Source organism: Arachis ipaensis, chromosome B9, assembly GCF_059453495.1.
Source record: "Arachis ipaensis isolate K30076 ecotype BB chromosome B9, ASM5945349v1, whole genome shotgun sequence".
NCBI lineage: Eukaryota > Viridiplantae > Streptophyta > Magnoliopsida > Fabales > Fabaceae > Arachis > Arachis ipaensis.
The window spans coordinates 108,014,764-108,027,485 of NC_142444.1; the positions used below are offsets into that span (position 1 = coordinate 108,014,764).

The 12,722-nt window shown below is 36.6% G+C and overlaps 1 non-coding gene across 1 annotated transcript; it reads right to left on the bottom strand.

Annotated features, from left to right (window-relative positions):
- Positions 1 to 11,699: 11,699 nt before the first annotated feature.
- LOC148545837 (small nucleolar RNA R71) lies at positions 11,700 to 11,807 on the bottom strand. Its single transcript, XR_015900993.1, has one exon. It is a non-coding gene; the product is annotated as a small nucleolar RNA R71 (small nucleolar RNA).
- Between the last annotated feature and the right edge of the window lie 915 nt (positions 11,808 to 12,722).

The window sequence follows — 12,722 nt, forward strand, 5'->3', positions numbered from 1 at the left end:
GGGGTCTTAGAGTTCACCGGATTCCTGTTGGAGGAATATAAATATTGGTTGTTAGCAACCAACTCAATAAGCTCAGTAGTCTCCTCTGGTGTCTTCTTCATGTGCAAAGAACCACCTGCAGAATTATCTAAGCGCATCTTGGACATTTCACATAGGCCCTCATAAAAGATATCCAGCTGAGTCCATCTAGAGAACATGTTCGAAGGGCATTGCCTAGTCAGTAGCTTGAATCTCTCCCAAGCTTAATAAAGGGTCTCACCATCTTTCTATCTGAACGTCTAAACCTCCACCCTTAGCTTAGTCAGCTTTTGAGGTGGGAAAAATTTTGTCAAAAATCCAGTGACAACCTTTTCCCAAGTATCCAGACTCTCCTTGGGTTGAGAATCTAACCATAGCTTTACTCTATCCCTCACAGTAAATGGGAAGAGCATGAGTGTGTATACCTCAGGATTCACTCCATTGGTCTTCACAGTATCACAAATCTGTAGGAAATCAGAAATAAATTGATTCGGGTCTTCTTGAGGAAGTCCATGATACTGACAATTCTGTTGCACAAGAGTAATCAGCTATAGGAGGCACCTCAATACTTTTTCCATAAAGATCTGCATTAAGAGCAGTGTAAGAGCCAAGCACTCTTATAGGTTGCTCAATCCCATTCGGATTTGCAATATTGGCATTAGCAGCATGATTATGATCCATGGTGGACTCTGCAGCCTTGTAAAGTCTTGTGTGTTGCCAACGCCGCCTCAAAATTCTTTCAGGTTCAGGATCAAAGTCTAATAGAGGTTTTTTGTCCCTGTTCCTGCTCATAAACAAACAGAAGACAAGAAAAGATGGGACTCTCTACGTCAGAGTGTAGAGAATTTCCAGTGAAGTAACCTGTGTAAAGAAATAAAATAAAGATACTAAATAAATAAAATAGAAAAAATTCAAAAATGATGAATAAAATCAGACTAAAAATTTCAAAAATTAAGAGGTAAATTAAACAAGAAAATTAAAATAAAATTAACTAGGTGACACCAAACTTAACTTCAGAAATTAAGGGAAAATACTAATGAAAAAATTCGAAAATAATAAGGTAAAAATTAAATAAAATTAAAACTAAAACGCCTAATCTAATCAATCAAACAACTAATAGTTGTCAATCACAGTCAATCACCGGCAACGGCGCCAAAAACTTGATGCAGAATTTATAACCCACAAACTAATCGGCAAGTGTACTGGATCGTACCAAGTAATACCTCAGGTGAGTGAGGATCGATTCCACGAGGATTAATGGATCAAGCAACAATGGTTAAGTGATTTGCTTAGTTAGACAAACAGAAAAGAGTGTTTAGATTTAAATTGCATTAAACAGAAAATTCAGAGAATTAATAAAGCAAGCAGTAAATTGTAGTGAATAATATATGAAGAGACAGTTAAGGCTTCAGAGATATCTATTTTTTGGATTGACTTTTCTTACTAACTATTTTAATCTTGCAAGATTCAATTCATGGCAAACTATATGTGACTAAACCCTAATTCCTTAGACCTTTTTAGTCTCCTCTAAAATTCATCAACCGCCAATTCCTTGGTCACTTAATTCTAATTAGAGGGTGAAGTTCAATTCTAGTTTATATGCCACAAAAACTTTAATTACCCAAATATAAGAGGATTATATGTCACGTATCCCGTTAAGTCCAGATAATTAGAAATTTACGAGAAATTGTTTTCAAGCTGTTGTTCAAGTAAAGAGATTTTCCAAGTTATACAAGAACTCAATTAGAACCAAGGTCATACTTCCGTTCCACCCAGATTCATAAAATGAAAAACAAAAATAATTCTTGAATTATAAATCAGTACATGAATTAAAATAGAAAAATAATAGTATCAATCCATACAATAGATAGAGTTCTTAACCTTAACAATGGAGGTTTAGTTGCTCATGGTTCAGAGAGAAAAACTATGATTCAGAAAAACTTTAAATTGCGGAATGAGGTAGAAGAGAAGAGCTCGAAGGGCTGATTCTTTTTGTTAGGTTGTATGCAAATACCTTTCCAGATAGAGGGTAGACCCTTTGTTCATGACTTAATCTGTTTGCCAATGGTTGAGTTGGAGATGATTTTTGAGTTTGATTGGTTGTCAAAGAACCAAGTGCTATTGGATTGCTTTGAGTGATCGATTCGATTTATGCTGTAAGGAGAAGGAGGAGCAGTTATAGCTGAGAGTTATTACTTGAACTTTGTAATGGTGAACTGTAGAATGCATCAGGCAATAAGAAGAAGTTAGACCAACTTCTCATGGTTAACGAGTTTCCTGAAGTGTTTCCTGAAGATGTTTTTGAATTTTCACGTCAAAGGGAGATTGAATTTGTGATAGATTTGGTACTAGGAGCAGGTCCAGTTTTAATCACGTTGTACAAGATGGCTCTGATAGAGCTGGCTGGCCTTAAGACTCAGTTGGAAGGGCTTCAAAATAAGAGGTTCATTCAACTGAGTGTGTCTCTGTGGGGAGCACCAGTTTTATTGGTGAAAAAGAAAGATAGAGGAATGCAACTCTGTGTGGACTACCAACAATTGAACAAGGTGACAGTGAAGAATAAGTACTCATTGCCGAGGATCGATGATTTAATGGATCAATTGCAAGGAGTTGGGGTGTTCTCGAAGAACGATTTAACATCAGGTTATTATCAGATAAGAGTAAAGGAGGAAGATATTCTGAAAACTACGTTCAAAACACATTATGGTCATTATGAATACGCGGTAATGTCCTTTGGGTTAACGAATGTGCCTACTGCATTCATGGATTACATGAATAGTGTAATGCGTCCCTTTTTGGATAAGTTCGTGGTGGTGGTCATAGATGATATCCTGGTTTATTCAAAGATGCTAAAAGAGCATGAGGAGCATTTGAGGATAGTGTTACAAATCCTGAAGGAGAAGAAATTAAATGCAAAGTTGTCGAAGTGTGAATTTTGGAAAGAGGAGGTAAATTTCTTAGGCCACGTTGTAAGTAGAAGAGGAATAGTAGTGCATCCTTCAAAGGTTGAAGCGGTAATGGAATGGGGAAGATCGACGTTAGTGACTGAGATCTGGAGTTTCTTAGGATTATGATATTTCTTGCAATTTTACCATGCTTTTCTTTTATGCCTTCCAAGTGTTTGATTGGGTTGGGTTGTTTCATCACAGCTATCATCACAGTGTATCATCCACAAACCGAGGATGGTGCAAACTTTTAAGTGTGGAGAGGTTGACCGACCAGTCAGCCTATTTTTGGGTGAAAAGTTCAGATCTTAACACTTTCACATTTCATTTATTTTTCTTCTATTACTAGATCTTTTAGAAGTTTTAGTTACATTTTCTTGGTTTGCATATATATATAATAAGCTTAGTCAAAATAATGAAATTTTCCAAGGAATTCATCTTTAGTGCACCCCAATTGATTTGAAAAAAAAAATCATTGAACTTGCTTGAATTATATATTGTGGAACATATTTTTTAGCTAAGAACACATAAGCTTGTGAGTTTTTTAGCCTAATTGTGTAGTTATATCATATAACCACTATTTTCCTTCTTGTGGGTATTATTCTCTCTCTATGATTGTAATCTTTGATTTGTTTGATTCTTTATGTCCATTATTTTGTGTATGAATGCATTTATATGATTGAGGCCTTTATTTCATTTGAGCTCACTTACCCAAATGGTCTTACCCTTTTATCTACCATAGTTAGCAAATTTTGAGCCTATTTTAATCCCTTTTATTCTTAATTTTATCACATCACTACCCCTAAGTGAAAAATAATAAATGTCCTTAATTTGGATCTTTGATTAGCTTAGGCTAGTGAGAGTGTTTATCATTCAAGTATGGGAAGAAGTTTGGGAACATTAGTTGAGATAAAAGTGTATTTTTGAGTTTTTATTAAAAATCTTGGAAGTTGGGTTTATACTCATGCATTAAATGTTTAAACCATATGCATTAGTCTTTTGTATATATTTCATTGTGAAAAAAATAATAAAAAAAGAAAAGAAAAAAAAGAAATCAATAAAAAGGGGACAAAATACCCCAAAGGAAACTTCAATAATAATCAATGCATATGGGTTGTGAATTGAAAAGAATACATAAGTGTGTGAAAAAAAAGGTGAAGACTGGGTAGTTAGGTTTGCATTTGAACTGTATAGGTTATTATAGGTTGTTATATCCTTACCTTACCCTAGCCCCATTACAACCTATAGATAAGTCCTCATGATATTTGTATGCATACATTGAATAATTGTTGATTGTTAGATAAAAAACAAATCTTAAAAAGCATAATTAGAAGAAAATTGAGAGAATCAACCCTATACACTTGAGCAACTAGAGCGGATACACATCCAATGAGGGGTTCCATTGCTCAATTACATGTTTTCACCTATGATCATCTCTTATCTTGCAAGTTTATAAAAATCCTTTCTAGAACTTAATTCAATTGTGGATTTGATTTGATTGTGACTGCTTTAGCCCTTATGTTTACATATGTATTCTTGGGAATTGATTTATTTTGACCAAGTAGTTGCATGCATGTAGATAGGTTGCATTTAGATAGATTACATTGAATAAATGTTGATACCCCTTTCTTGTATCTTTCTTGGTTTAGCATGAGGACATGCTTGGTTTAAGGGTGGGGAGGATGATAAACCCCAATTTTGTGGTTTATCATGCATTGAATTTAGTAGATTTTATCAACTTTTCACACATTTATTCAATGAAATAGCATGATTTTGTTAATTTCTCGTAAATTGTGCATAAGAGTGAAAACATGCTTTTTAGGCCCTTAAATTACTAAATTTAATTCACGTAAATTCCATTCGATGCCTTGATATTTTTGTTGAGTGATTCCAGGTTTATAACGCAAGGATTGGTTTGAAGAAGTGAAGAAAAAGCCTACATAGTGGAGAATTCATGAAGAAATGAGGATTTGTGAAAATCATACTGATGCACACGCATGACCCACGCTTACGTGTGACCAAGAAATTTCGCCAAGCGACGCGCACACGTCACCCACGCGTACGCGTGACACTGGTCACGTGACCTCATTAAAGGAACATGCTGGGGGTAATTTCTGAGCTGCTTCAGGCCCAAATCCAACTCATTTCTGAATTATTTGAAGCCAAAATCAAGAAGGAGAAAGTGGGGAGCAATTAGAGTAGTGTAGGAAATAGGCTTTAAGTTAGTTCTAGAGAGAGAAGTTCCCTCCTCTCTCTAAAAATTAGGCTTCTTAGTTTAATTATCTCTTAGATTATGATATTTGATGCTTGTGATGATTTTGATGACCTGTGATGAGAATTGTTGATGTTGAAGCTGGATTATTGTAATCATGAGAATTTATGATGAGGTATGATAAGTGATGCTTATGAGTAGTGAGATTGTGTTAAATTTGTTGATATTGGAATCTTGATGTAGAAATTCTAGAATTGTTGAGTTATGGTTGATGAATTGATTAAAATAGATGTTAAATTGATTGAATTGTGATGAAAAGGTAAAGTATAGTATTTGGTACTATTTTGTGGTGAAATTGAGTAGGCTTTGATTCAGTTTGATTGTGAGTTTTGAAAGTTTGAGAACCTAGCTAACTTTTGGTGAAAATCAAATTTTGGTGAACTTTGGCGGATCATAACTTGAGACTCAATTTTCGAAATTAGTTGAAGTTTGTCTTATATTAAATTCATTTAAGGATCTTTAAATTGATATAAAGTTTGAGGAAAATGGAATTTTGTAGAGAAAATTATGAACCTTTAAAGTTTGGTGTTTAAAACTGATTTCTGTAACTTTACAGAATTTTGCAAATCTGGGATGGCATGCGTACACACCCAAGAGTTCTCTTGCTTTCTAAGCTTCCTTAAATTACTGTTTGAGATTGCTACCTAATATTCAGGCTCTAAGGCTAATAGAGATGAGTTAGTTGGTTGAATTTGGTAATTTTCTATCATGAGTTAGAAAATGGAGCCTTAGGTTTCTGCAGTACTGAGGATGAAATAGTTATATGGATTGGAAGAGTACTGTTTGTTGAAGTTTGTCATAAATTAAAGCACATTTAAAGATCTTTAAATTAATATAAAGTTTGAGAAAAATAGAATTTTGTAAAGGAAGTTATGAACGTTTAAGATTTGGTGTTTAAAACTGATTTCTGCAACTTTATAGAATTTTGCAAATCTGGGATGGCATCTATATGCGGGCACCTGGTGCATGATGTTGGCTCCGCACGTTTCGCACAGATAGACCGGCAAGTATATCGGGCCGTCCAAGTAATACCTCAGGTGAGTGAGGGTCGATCCCACGGAGATTGTTGGTTTGAGCAAGCAATGGTTACCTTGTAAATTTTAGTTAGGCGGATAGAAAATATAGTTGTCACGAGAAAATGCATAAAACATATAAATAAATAAAATGTTACTGGATAGGTGTGAAATCTATGGAATGAGAATGGTTGAGGCTTCGGAGATACTTCTTACTTCTGGATCAACTTTTCTCACCATCTACTCCAACTTCCTATTGATTCTTTCCATGGCAGGCTGTATATGATTAGCGCCGGGTCAGCGGTCATTAATCTCCTCTGCTTCAAATCCAACACCGGGTTAGCGGTCCTCCAATCTGAAAGGGGGTGAAGCTCTAGCAGTCCATTCCCTTGGTGATCCTACTCAAAACGCCACAGACAAGGTCGGATCTTCCGGATCAAAGAATGCTGCTTCAATGGTTCTAGCCTATACCACAAAGGCCCTAATCGCCCCGCACCTCGGCTGAACTGATGTCTCGAGAAGTCCCCAACGAAGTCGTGGATTAGCCATCTAAGAGATGTATACTCAAGCTTGTGGTTCAATACTATCCCGTCAAGGACTTGCACGAACCCATGTGAATAGGGATGACAGTCAAGTTACACTCCCAATCCGTTAGGATGAAGAATGAAGATACATCTTAGAATAGAATGAAGCATAGATTGAAGTGGAATAGTGATATTATTAATTCATAAGAATCAAAAGAGCTCCTAACCTTAACCTTAGGAGGTTAGTGACTTATATTGTACATAATACTATTCAAAAATAAAATGGGGGAGGAAGAAAATCCTAAACAAGGGTGATCTTCTGCTATATATACTAATCTGCTAACTAGGAATTACAGAAATAAGATAAACTAGTCTTGTAGTGCAAAAATTCACTTTTTGGGGCCCACTTGGTGAGTGTTTGGGCTAAGGCAAGGGTGTCTCCACATGCTAGGACTCCTTAGGGGCATTGAACGCTGGCTTGGGACTCCCTTTTTGGCATCCAACGCCAACAATAGGGTAGGTGACTGGTGTTTAACGCCAGTTTTGGGCCTCTATTTCCAAAGAAAAGTATGGACTATTACATATTTTTGGAAAGCCCTGGATGTTAGCTTTCCATAGACATTGAGAGCGCGCCATTTGCAGTCCTTTCTCTGTCTCTGAATCAGACTTTTGCTCAAGCTCCTCAATTTCAACCAGAAAATACCTGAAATCACCATAAAACACACAAAATCAAAGTGGAATCCAAAAATGAGAATTTTGCTCTAAAACCTATGAAAACATAATAAAACTTAAACAAAACATATGAAATGATGCCAAAAAGTGTATAAAATATCCGCTCATCAGCACCCCTATATGCGGGCGTGCATCTCTGCTAGGCCCTCATGTGTACACAGCCTATGCAATGCATACGTGAGATGGGCCAAAACAAAAGGATGCATATGATAAACCACAAATCATAGCGTGTTGAATTTAGTAGAATAGCATGGTTTTGTGAATTTCTCCTAAATTGTGCTTAAGAGTGAAAACATGCTTTTTAGGCCCTTAAATTACTAAATTTACTTCACTTTAATTCCATTCGATACCTTGATATATTTTTTGAGGGATTCCAGGTTTATAAGGCAAGGATTGGATTGAAGAAGTGAAGAAAATCATGCAAAGTGGAGAATTCATGAAGAAATGAGGATTTGTGAAAATCATAGCGATGCGCACGCGTCACCCACGCGTACACATGATACTGGTCACGTGACCTCATTAAAGAAACACACTAAAGGCGATTTCTAAGCTGCTTCAGACATAAATCCAACTCATTTCTGAAGTATTTGAAGCCAAAATCAAGAAGGAGAAAGGGGGGAGTGATGAGCGGATAATTTATACGCTTTTTGGCATTGTTTTTAGTATGTTTTTAGTAGGATCTGGTTACTTTTAGGGATGTTTTCATTAGTTTTTATGTTAAATTCACATTTCTGGACTTTACTATGAGTTTGTGTGTTTTTCTGTGATTTCAGGTATTTTCTGGCTGAAATTGAGGGACTTGAGCAAAAATCAGATTCAGAGGTTGAAGAAGGACTGCTGATGCTGTTGGATTCTGACCTCCCTGCACTCAAAGTAGATTTTCTGGAGCTACAGAACTCAAAATGGCGCGCTTCCAATTGCGTTGGAAAGTAGTCATCCAGGGCTTTCCAGTAATATATAATAGTCCATACTTTGGCCGAGTTTAGACAACGTAAAAGGGCGTTGAACGCCAGTTCTACGCTGCTGTCTGGAGTTAAACGCCAGAAACAAGTCACAAACCAGAGTTGAACGCCAGAAATACGTTACAACTTGGCGTTCAACTCCAGAAAGAGCCTCTGCACGTGTAACATTCAAGCTCAGCCTAAGCACACACCAAGTGGGCCCCGGAAGTGGATCTATGCATCAATTACTTACTTCTGTAAACCCTAGTGACTAGTTTAGTATAAATAGAACTTTTTATCATTGTATTCGCAGTCTTGGTTACTCCGGTTCCCCTCTGGGACTGAGACCAATGAACTCCATTATCACTTATGTATTTTCAACGGTAGAGTTTCTACACTCCATAGATTAAGGTGTGGAGCTCTGCTATTCCTCAAAGATTAATGCAAAGTACTTCTGTTTTCTATTCAATTCATCTTATTTCACTTCTAAGATATTCATTCGTACTTCAACCTGAATGTGATGAACGTGACAATCATCATCATTCCCTATGAACGTGTGCCTGACAACCACTTCCGTTCTACCTTAGATTGAATGAGTGTCTCTTAGATCTCTTAATCGGAATCTTCGTGGTGTAAGCTAGAATGATGGCGGCATTCAAGAGAATCCGGAAAGTCTAAACCTTGTCTGTGGTATTCCGAGTAGGATTCAATGATTGAATGACTGTGACGAGCTTCAAACTCACGATTGCTGGGCGTAGTGACAGATGCAAAAGGAGGGTGAATCCTATTCCAGCATGATCGGGAACCTCAGATGATTAGCCGTGCCGTGACAAGGCATCTTGGACCATTTTCACAAGAGGAGGGGATGTAGCCACTGACAACGGTGATGCCCTTGCATAAAGCCAGCCATAGAAAGGAGTAAGACTGATTGGATGAAGATAGCAGGAAAGCGGAGGTTCAGAGGAACGATTGCATCTCCATACGCTTATCTGAAATTCTCACCAATCATTTACATAAGTATTTCTATCCTTCTTTTATTACTACATTTCGAAAACTACATAACTATTTTATATCCACCTGACTGAGATTTACAAGGTGACCATAGCTTGCTTCATACCAACAATCTCTGTGGGATTCGACCGTTACTCACGTAAGGTATTACTTGGACGACCCAGTGCACTTGCTGGTTAGTTGTATCGAAGTTGTGACAAATTATGAATTGAGATTAGAGCACCAAGTGTTTGGAGCCATTACCAGATATCACAATTTCGTGCACCAAGTTTTTGGCGCCGTTGCCGGGGATTGTTTGAGTTTTCAGCAAGCTTTTGGTCCGGTAACATCAGTGCCAAATTTTTGATCCGGCAACAACACCAAGTTTTTGGCGCTGTTGCCGGGGATCGTTCGAGTTTGGACAACTGACGGTTCATCTTGTTGCTCAGATTAGGTAATTTTCTTTTTGTTTTATTTTCAAAAAGTTTTCAAAAATTTTTCAAAAATATTTTCTTCTTTTTCGTTTTTTTCCAAAAAAAAATATTTTCAAAAAAATTAAAATAAAAATGTTTTCAAAAATATATTTTTCTTCAGAATTTTTAAGAATGAATTCTAGTGTTTCAAGAAACATGTTGAAGCCTGGCTGGCTGTAAAGCCATGTTTAATTCCTCTGTAGGGCATGTTAGACGTGTCATGTCTGAGTTTCATACTAAAGCTTGGCTGGCTATTAAGCCATGCCTGACCCTTTGATTGGAGCTTTAGTCTAAAGAGCATAAGATTCCTGGAATTCATATTAAAAATTTTGGAATCCTTATTTTTCTTTTTCAAAATGATTTTCGAAAAAATTAAAAGAAAATACAAAAAAAATTTATAAAATCATAAAAATCAAAAATATTTTTCATGTTTCTTGTTTGAGTCATGTGTCATGTTATAAGTTTGGTGTCAATTGCATATTCATTTTGCATTTTTCGAAAATTCATGCATTCATAGTGTTTTTCATGATCTTCAAGTTGTTCTTGGTAAGTCTTCTTGTTTGATCTTTGCATTTGCATGATTTGTGTCTTTTGTTGTTTTTCATATGCATTCCTGAATTCTTTATGTCTAAGCATTAAAGAATTCTAAGTTTGGTGTCTTGCATGTTTTCTTTGCATTAAAAATTTTTCAAAAATGTGTTCTTGATGTTCATCATGATCTTCATAGTGTTCTTGGTGTTCATCTTGACATTCATAGCATTCTTGCATGCATTCATTGTTTTGATCCATAACTTTCATGCATTGCATCATTTTTCTTGTTTTTCTCTCTCATCATAAAAATTCAAAAATCAAAAAAATATCTTTCCCTTTTTCAAAACCACCTAACTAACTCTCTCTCTCTCTAATTTTCGAAAATATCTTCCCTCTTTTTCAAAATTTCTTTTTAATTAACTAATTATTTCAATTTTGAAATCTTAATTTTTGAAAATTACTAACATTTTTCAAAAAACATTTTCGAAAATCACTAACTCTTTTTCAAAAATTATTTTTGAAATTTTTATTTCTCATCTTTTTTTTTATTTGTTCATCTACTAACACTTCTCTTCATCTCACATCACTGCTCCTATCCTTACCCTTGTGTTTGGATTCTTCATTCTTCTTCACCCCTATTCCTTTTCTTCTTCTACTAACAATAAGGAACCTCTTTACTGTGACATAGAGGATTCCTCTTCTTTTCTTTTTCTCTTCTCTTTCTTATGAGCAGGGACAAAAAAAGGCATTCTTGTTGAAGCTGATCCAGAACCTGAAAGGACTCTGAAGAGAAAACTAAGAGAAGCTAAATTACAACAATCCAGAGACAACCTTATTGAAAATTTCGAACAAGTAAAGGAGATGGCAGCCGAACCCAACAACAATAATGCAAGGAGAATGCTTGGTGACTTTACTGCACCTAATTCCAATTTACATGGAAGAAGCATCTCCATTCCTACCATTGGAGCAAACAATTTTGAGCTGAAACCTCAGCTAGTTTCTCTGATGCAGCAGAACTGCAAGTTTCATGGACTTCCATCTGAAGATCCTTTTCAGTTCTTAACTGAATTCTTGCAGATTTGTGATACTGTTAAGACTAATGGAGTAGATCCTGAAGTCTACAGGCTCATGCTTTTCCCTTTTGCTATAAGAGACAGAGCTAGAATATGGTTGGACTCTCAACCCAAAGACAGCCTGAACTCTTGGGATAAGCTGGTCACGGCTTTTTTAGCCAAGTTCTTTCCTCCTCAAAAGCTGAGCAAGCTTAGAGCTGATGTTCAAACCTTCAGACAGAAAGAAGGTGAATCCCTCTATGAAGCTTGGGAAAGATACAAGCAGCTGACCAAAAAGTGTCCTTCTGACATGCTTTTAGAATGGACCATCCTGGATATATTCTATGATGGTTTATCTGAGCTATCAAAGATGTCATTGGATACTTCTGCAGGTAGATCCATTCACCTAAAGAAAACGCTTGCAGAAGCTCAAGAACTCATTGACATGGTTGCTAATAACCAGTTCATGTACACTTTTGAGAGGAATCCTGTGAGTAATGGGACACCTCAGAAGAAGGGAGTTCTTGAAGTTGATACTCTGAATGCCATATTGGCTCAGAACAAAATATTGACTCAGCAAGTCAATATGATTTCTCAGAGTCTGAATGGAATGCAAGCTGCATCCAACAGTACTCAAAAGGCTTCTTATGAAGAAGAAGCTTATGATCCTGAGAACCCTGCAATAGCAGAGGTGAATTACATGGGTGAACCATATGGAAACACCTATAATCCATCATGGAGAAATCATCCAAATCTCTCATGGAAGGATCAAAGGCCTCAACAAGGCTTTAATAATGGTGGAAGAAACAGGTTTAACAATAATAAACCTTTTCCATCATCCACTCAGCAACAGACAGAGAACTCTGAACAAAATACCTCTAATTTAGCAAACTTAGTCTCTGATCTATCCAAGGCCACTGTAAGTTTCATGAATGAAACAAGGTCTTCCATTAGAAATTTGGAAGCACAAGTAGGCCAGCTGAGTAAAAGGATCACTGAAATCCCTCCTAGTACTCTCCCAAGCAATACAGAAGAGAATCCAAAAGGAGAGTGCAAGGCCATTGACATAAGCACCATGGCCGAACCTGTAAGGGAAGGAGAGGACGTGAATCCCAAGGAGAAAGACCTCCTGGGACGTCCAGTGATCAATAAGGAGCTTCCCTCTGAGGAACCAAAGGACTCTGAGGCTCATCTAGAGATCATAGAGATTCCATTGAACCTCCTTATGCCA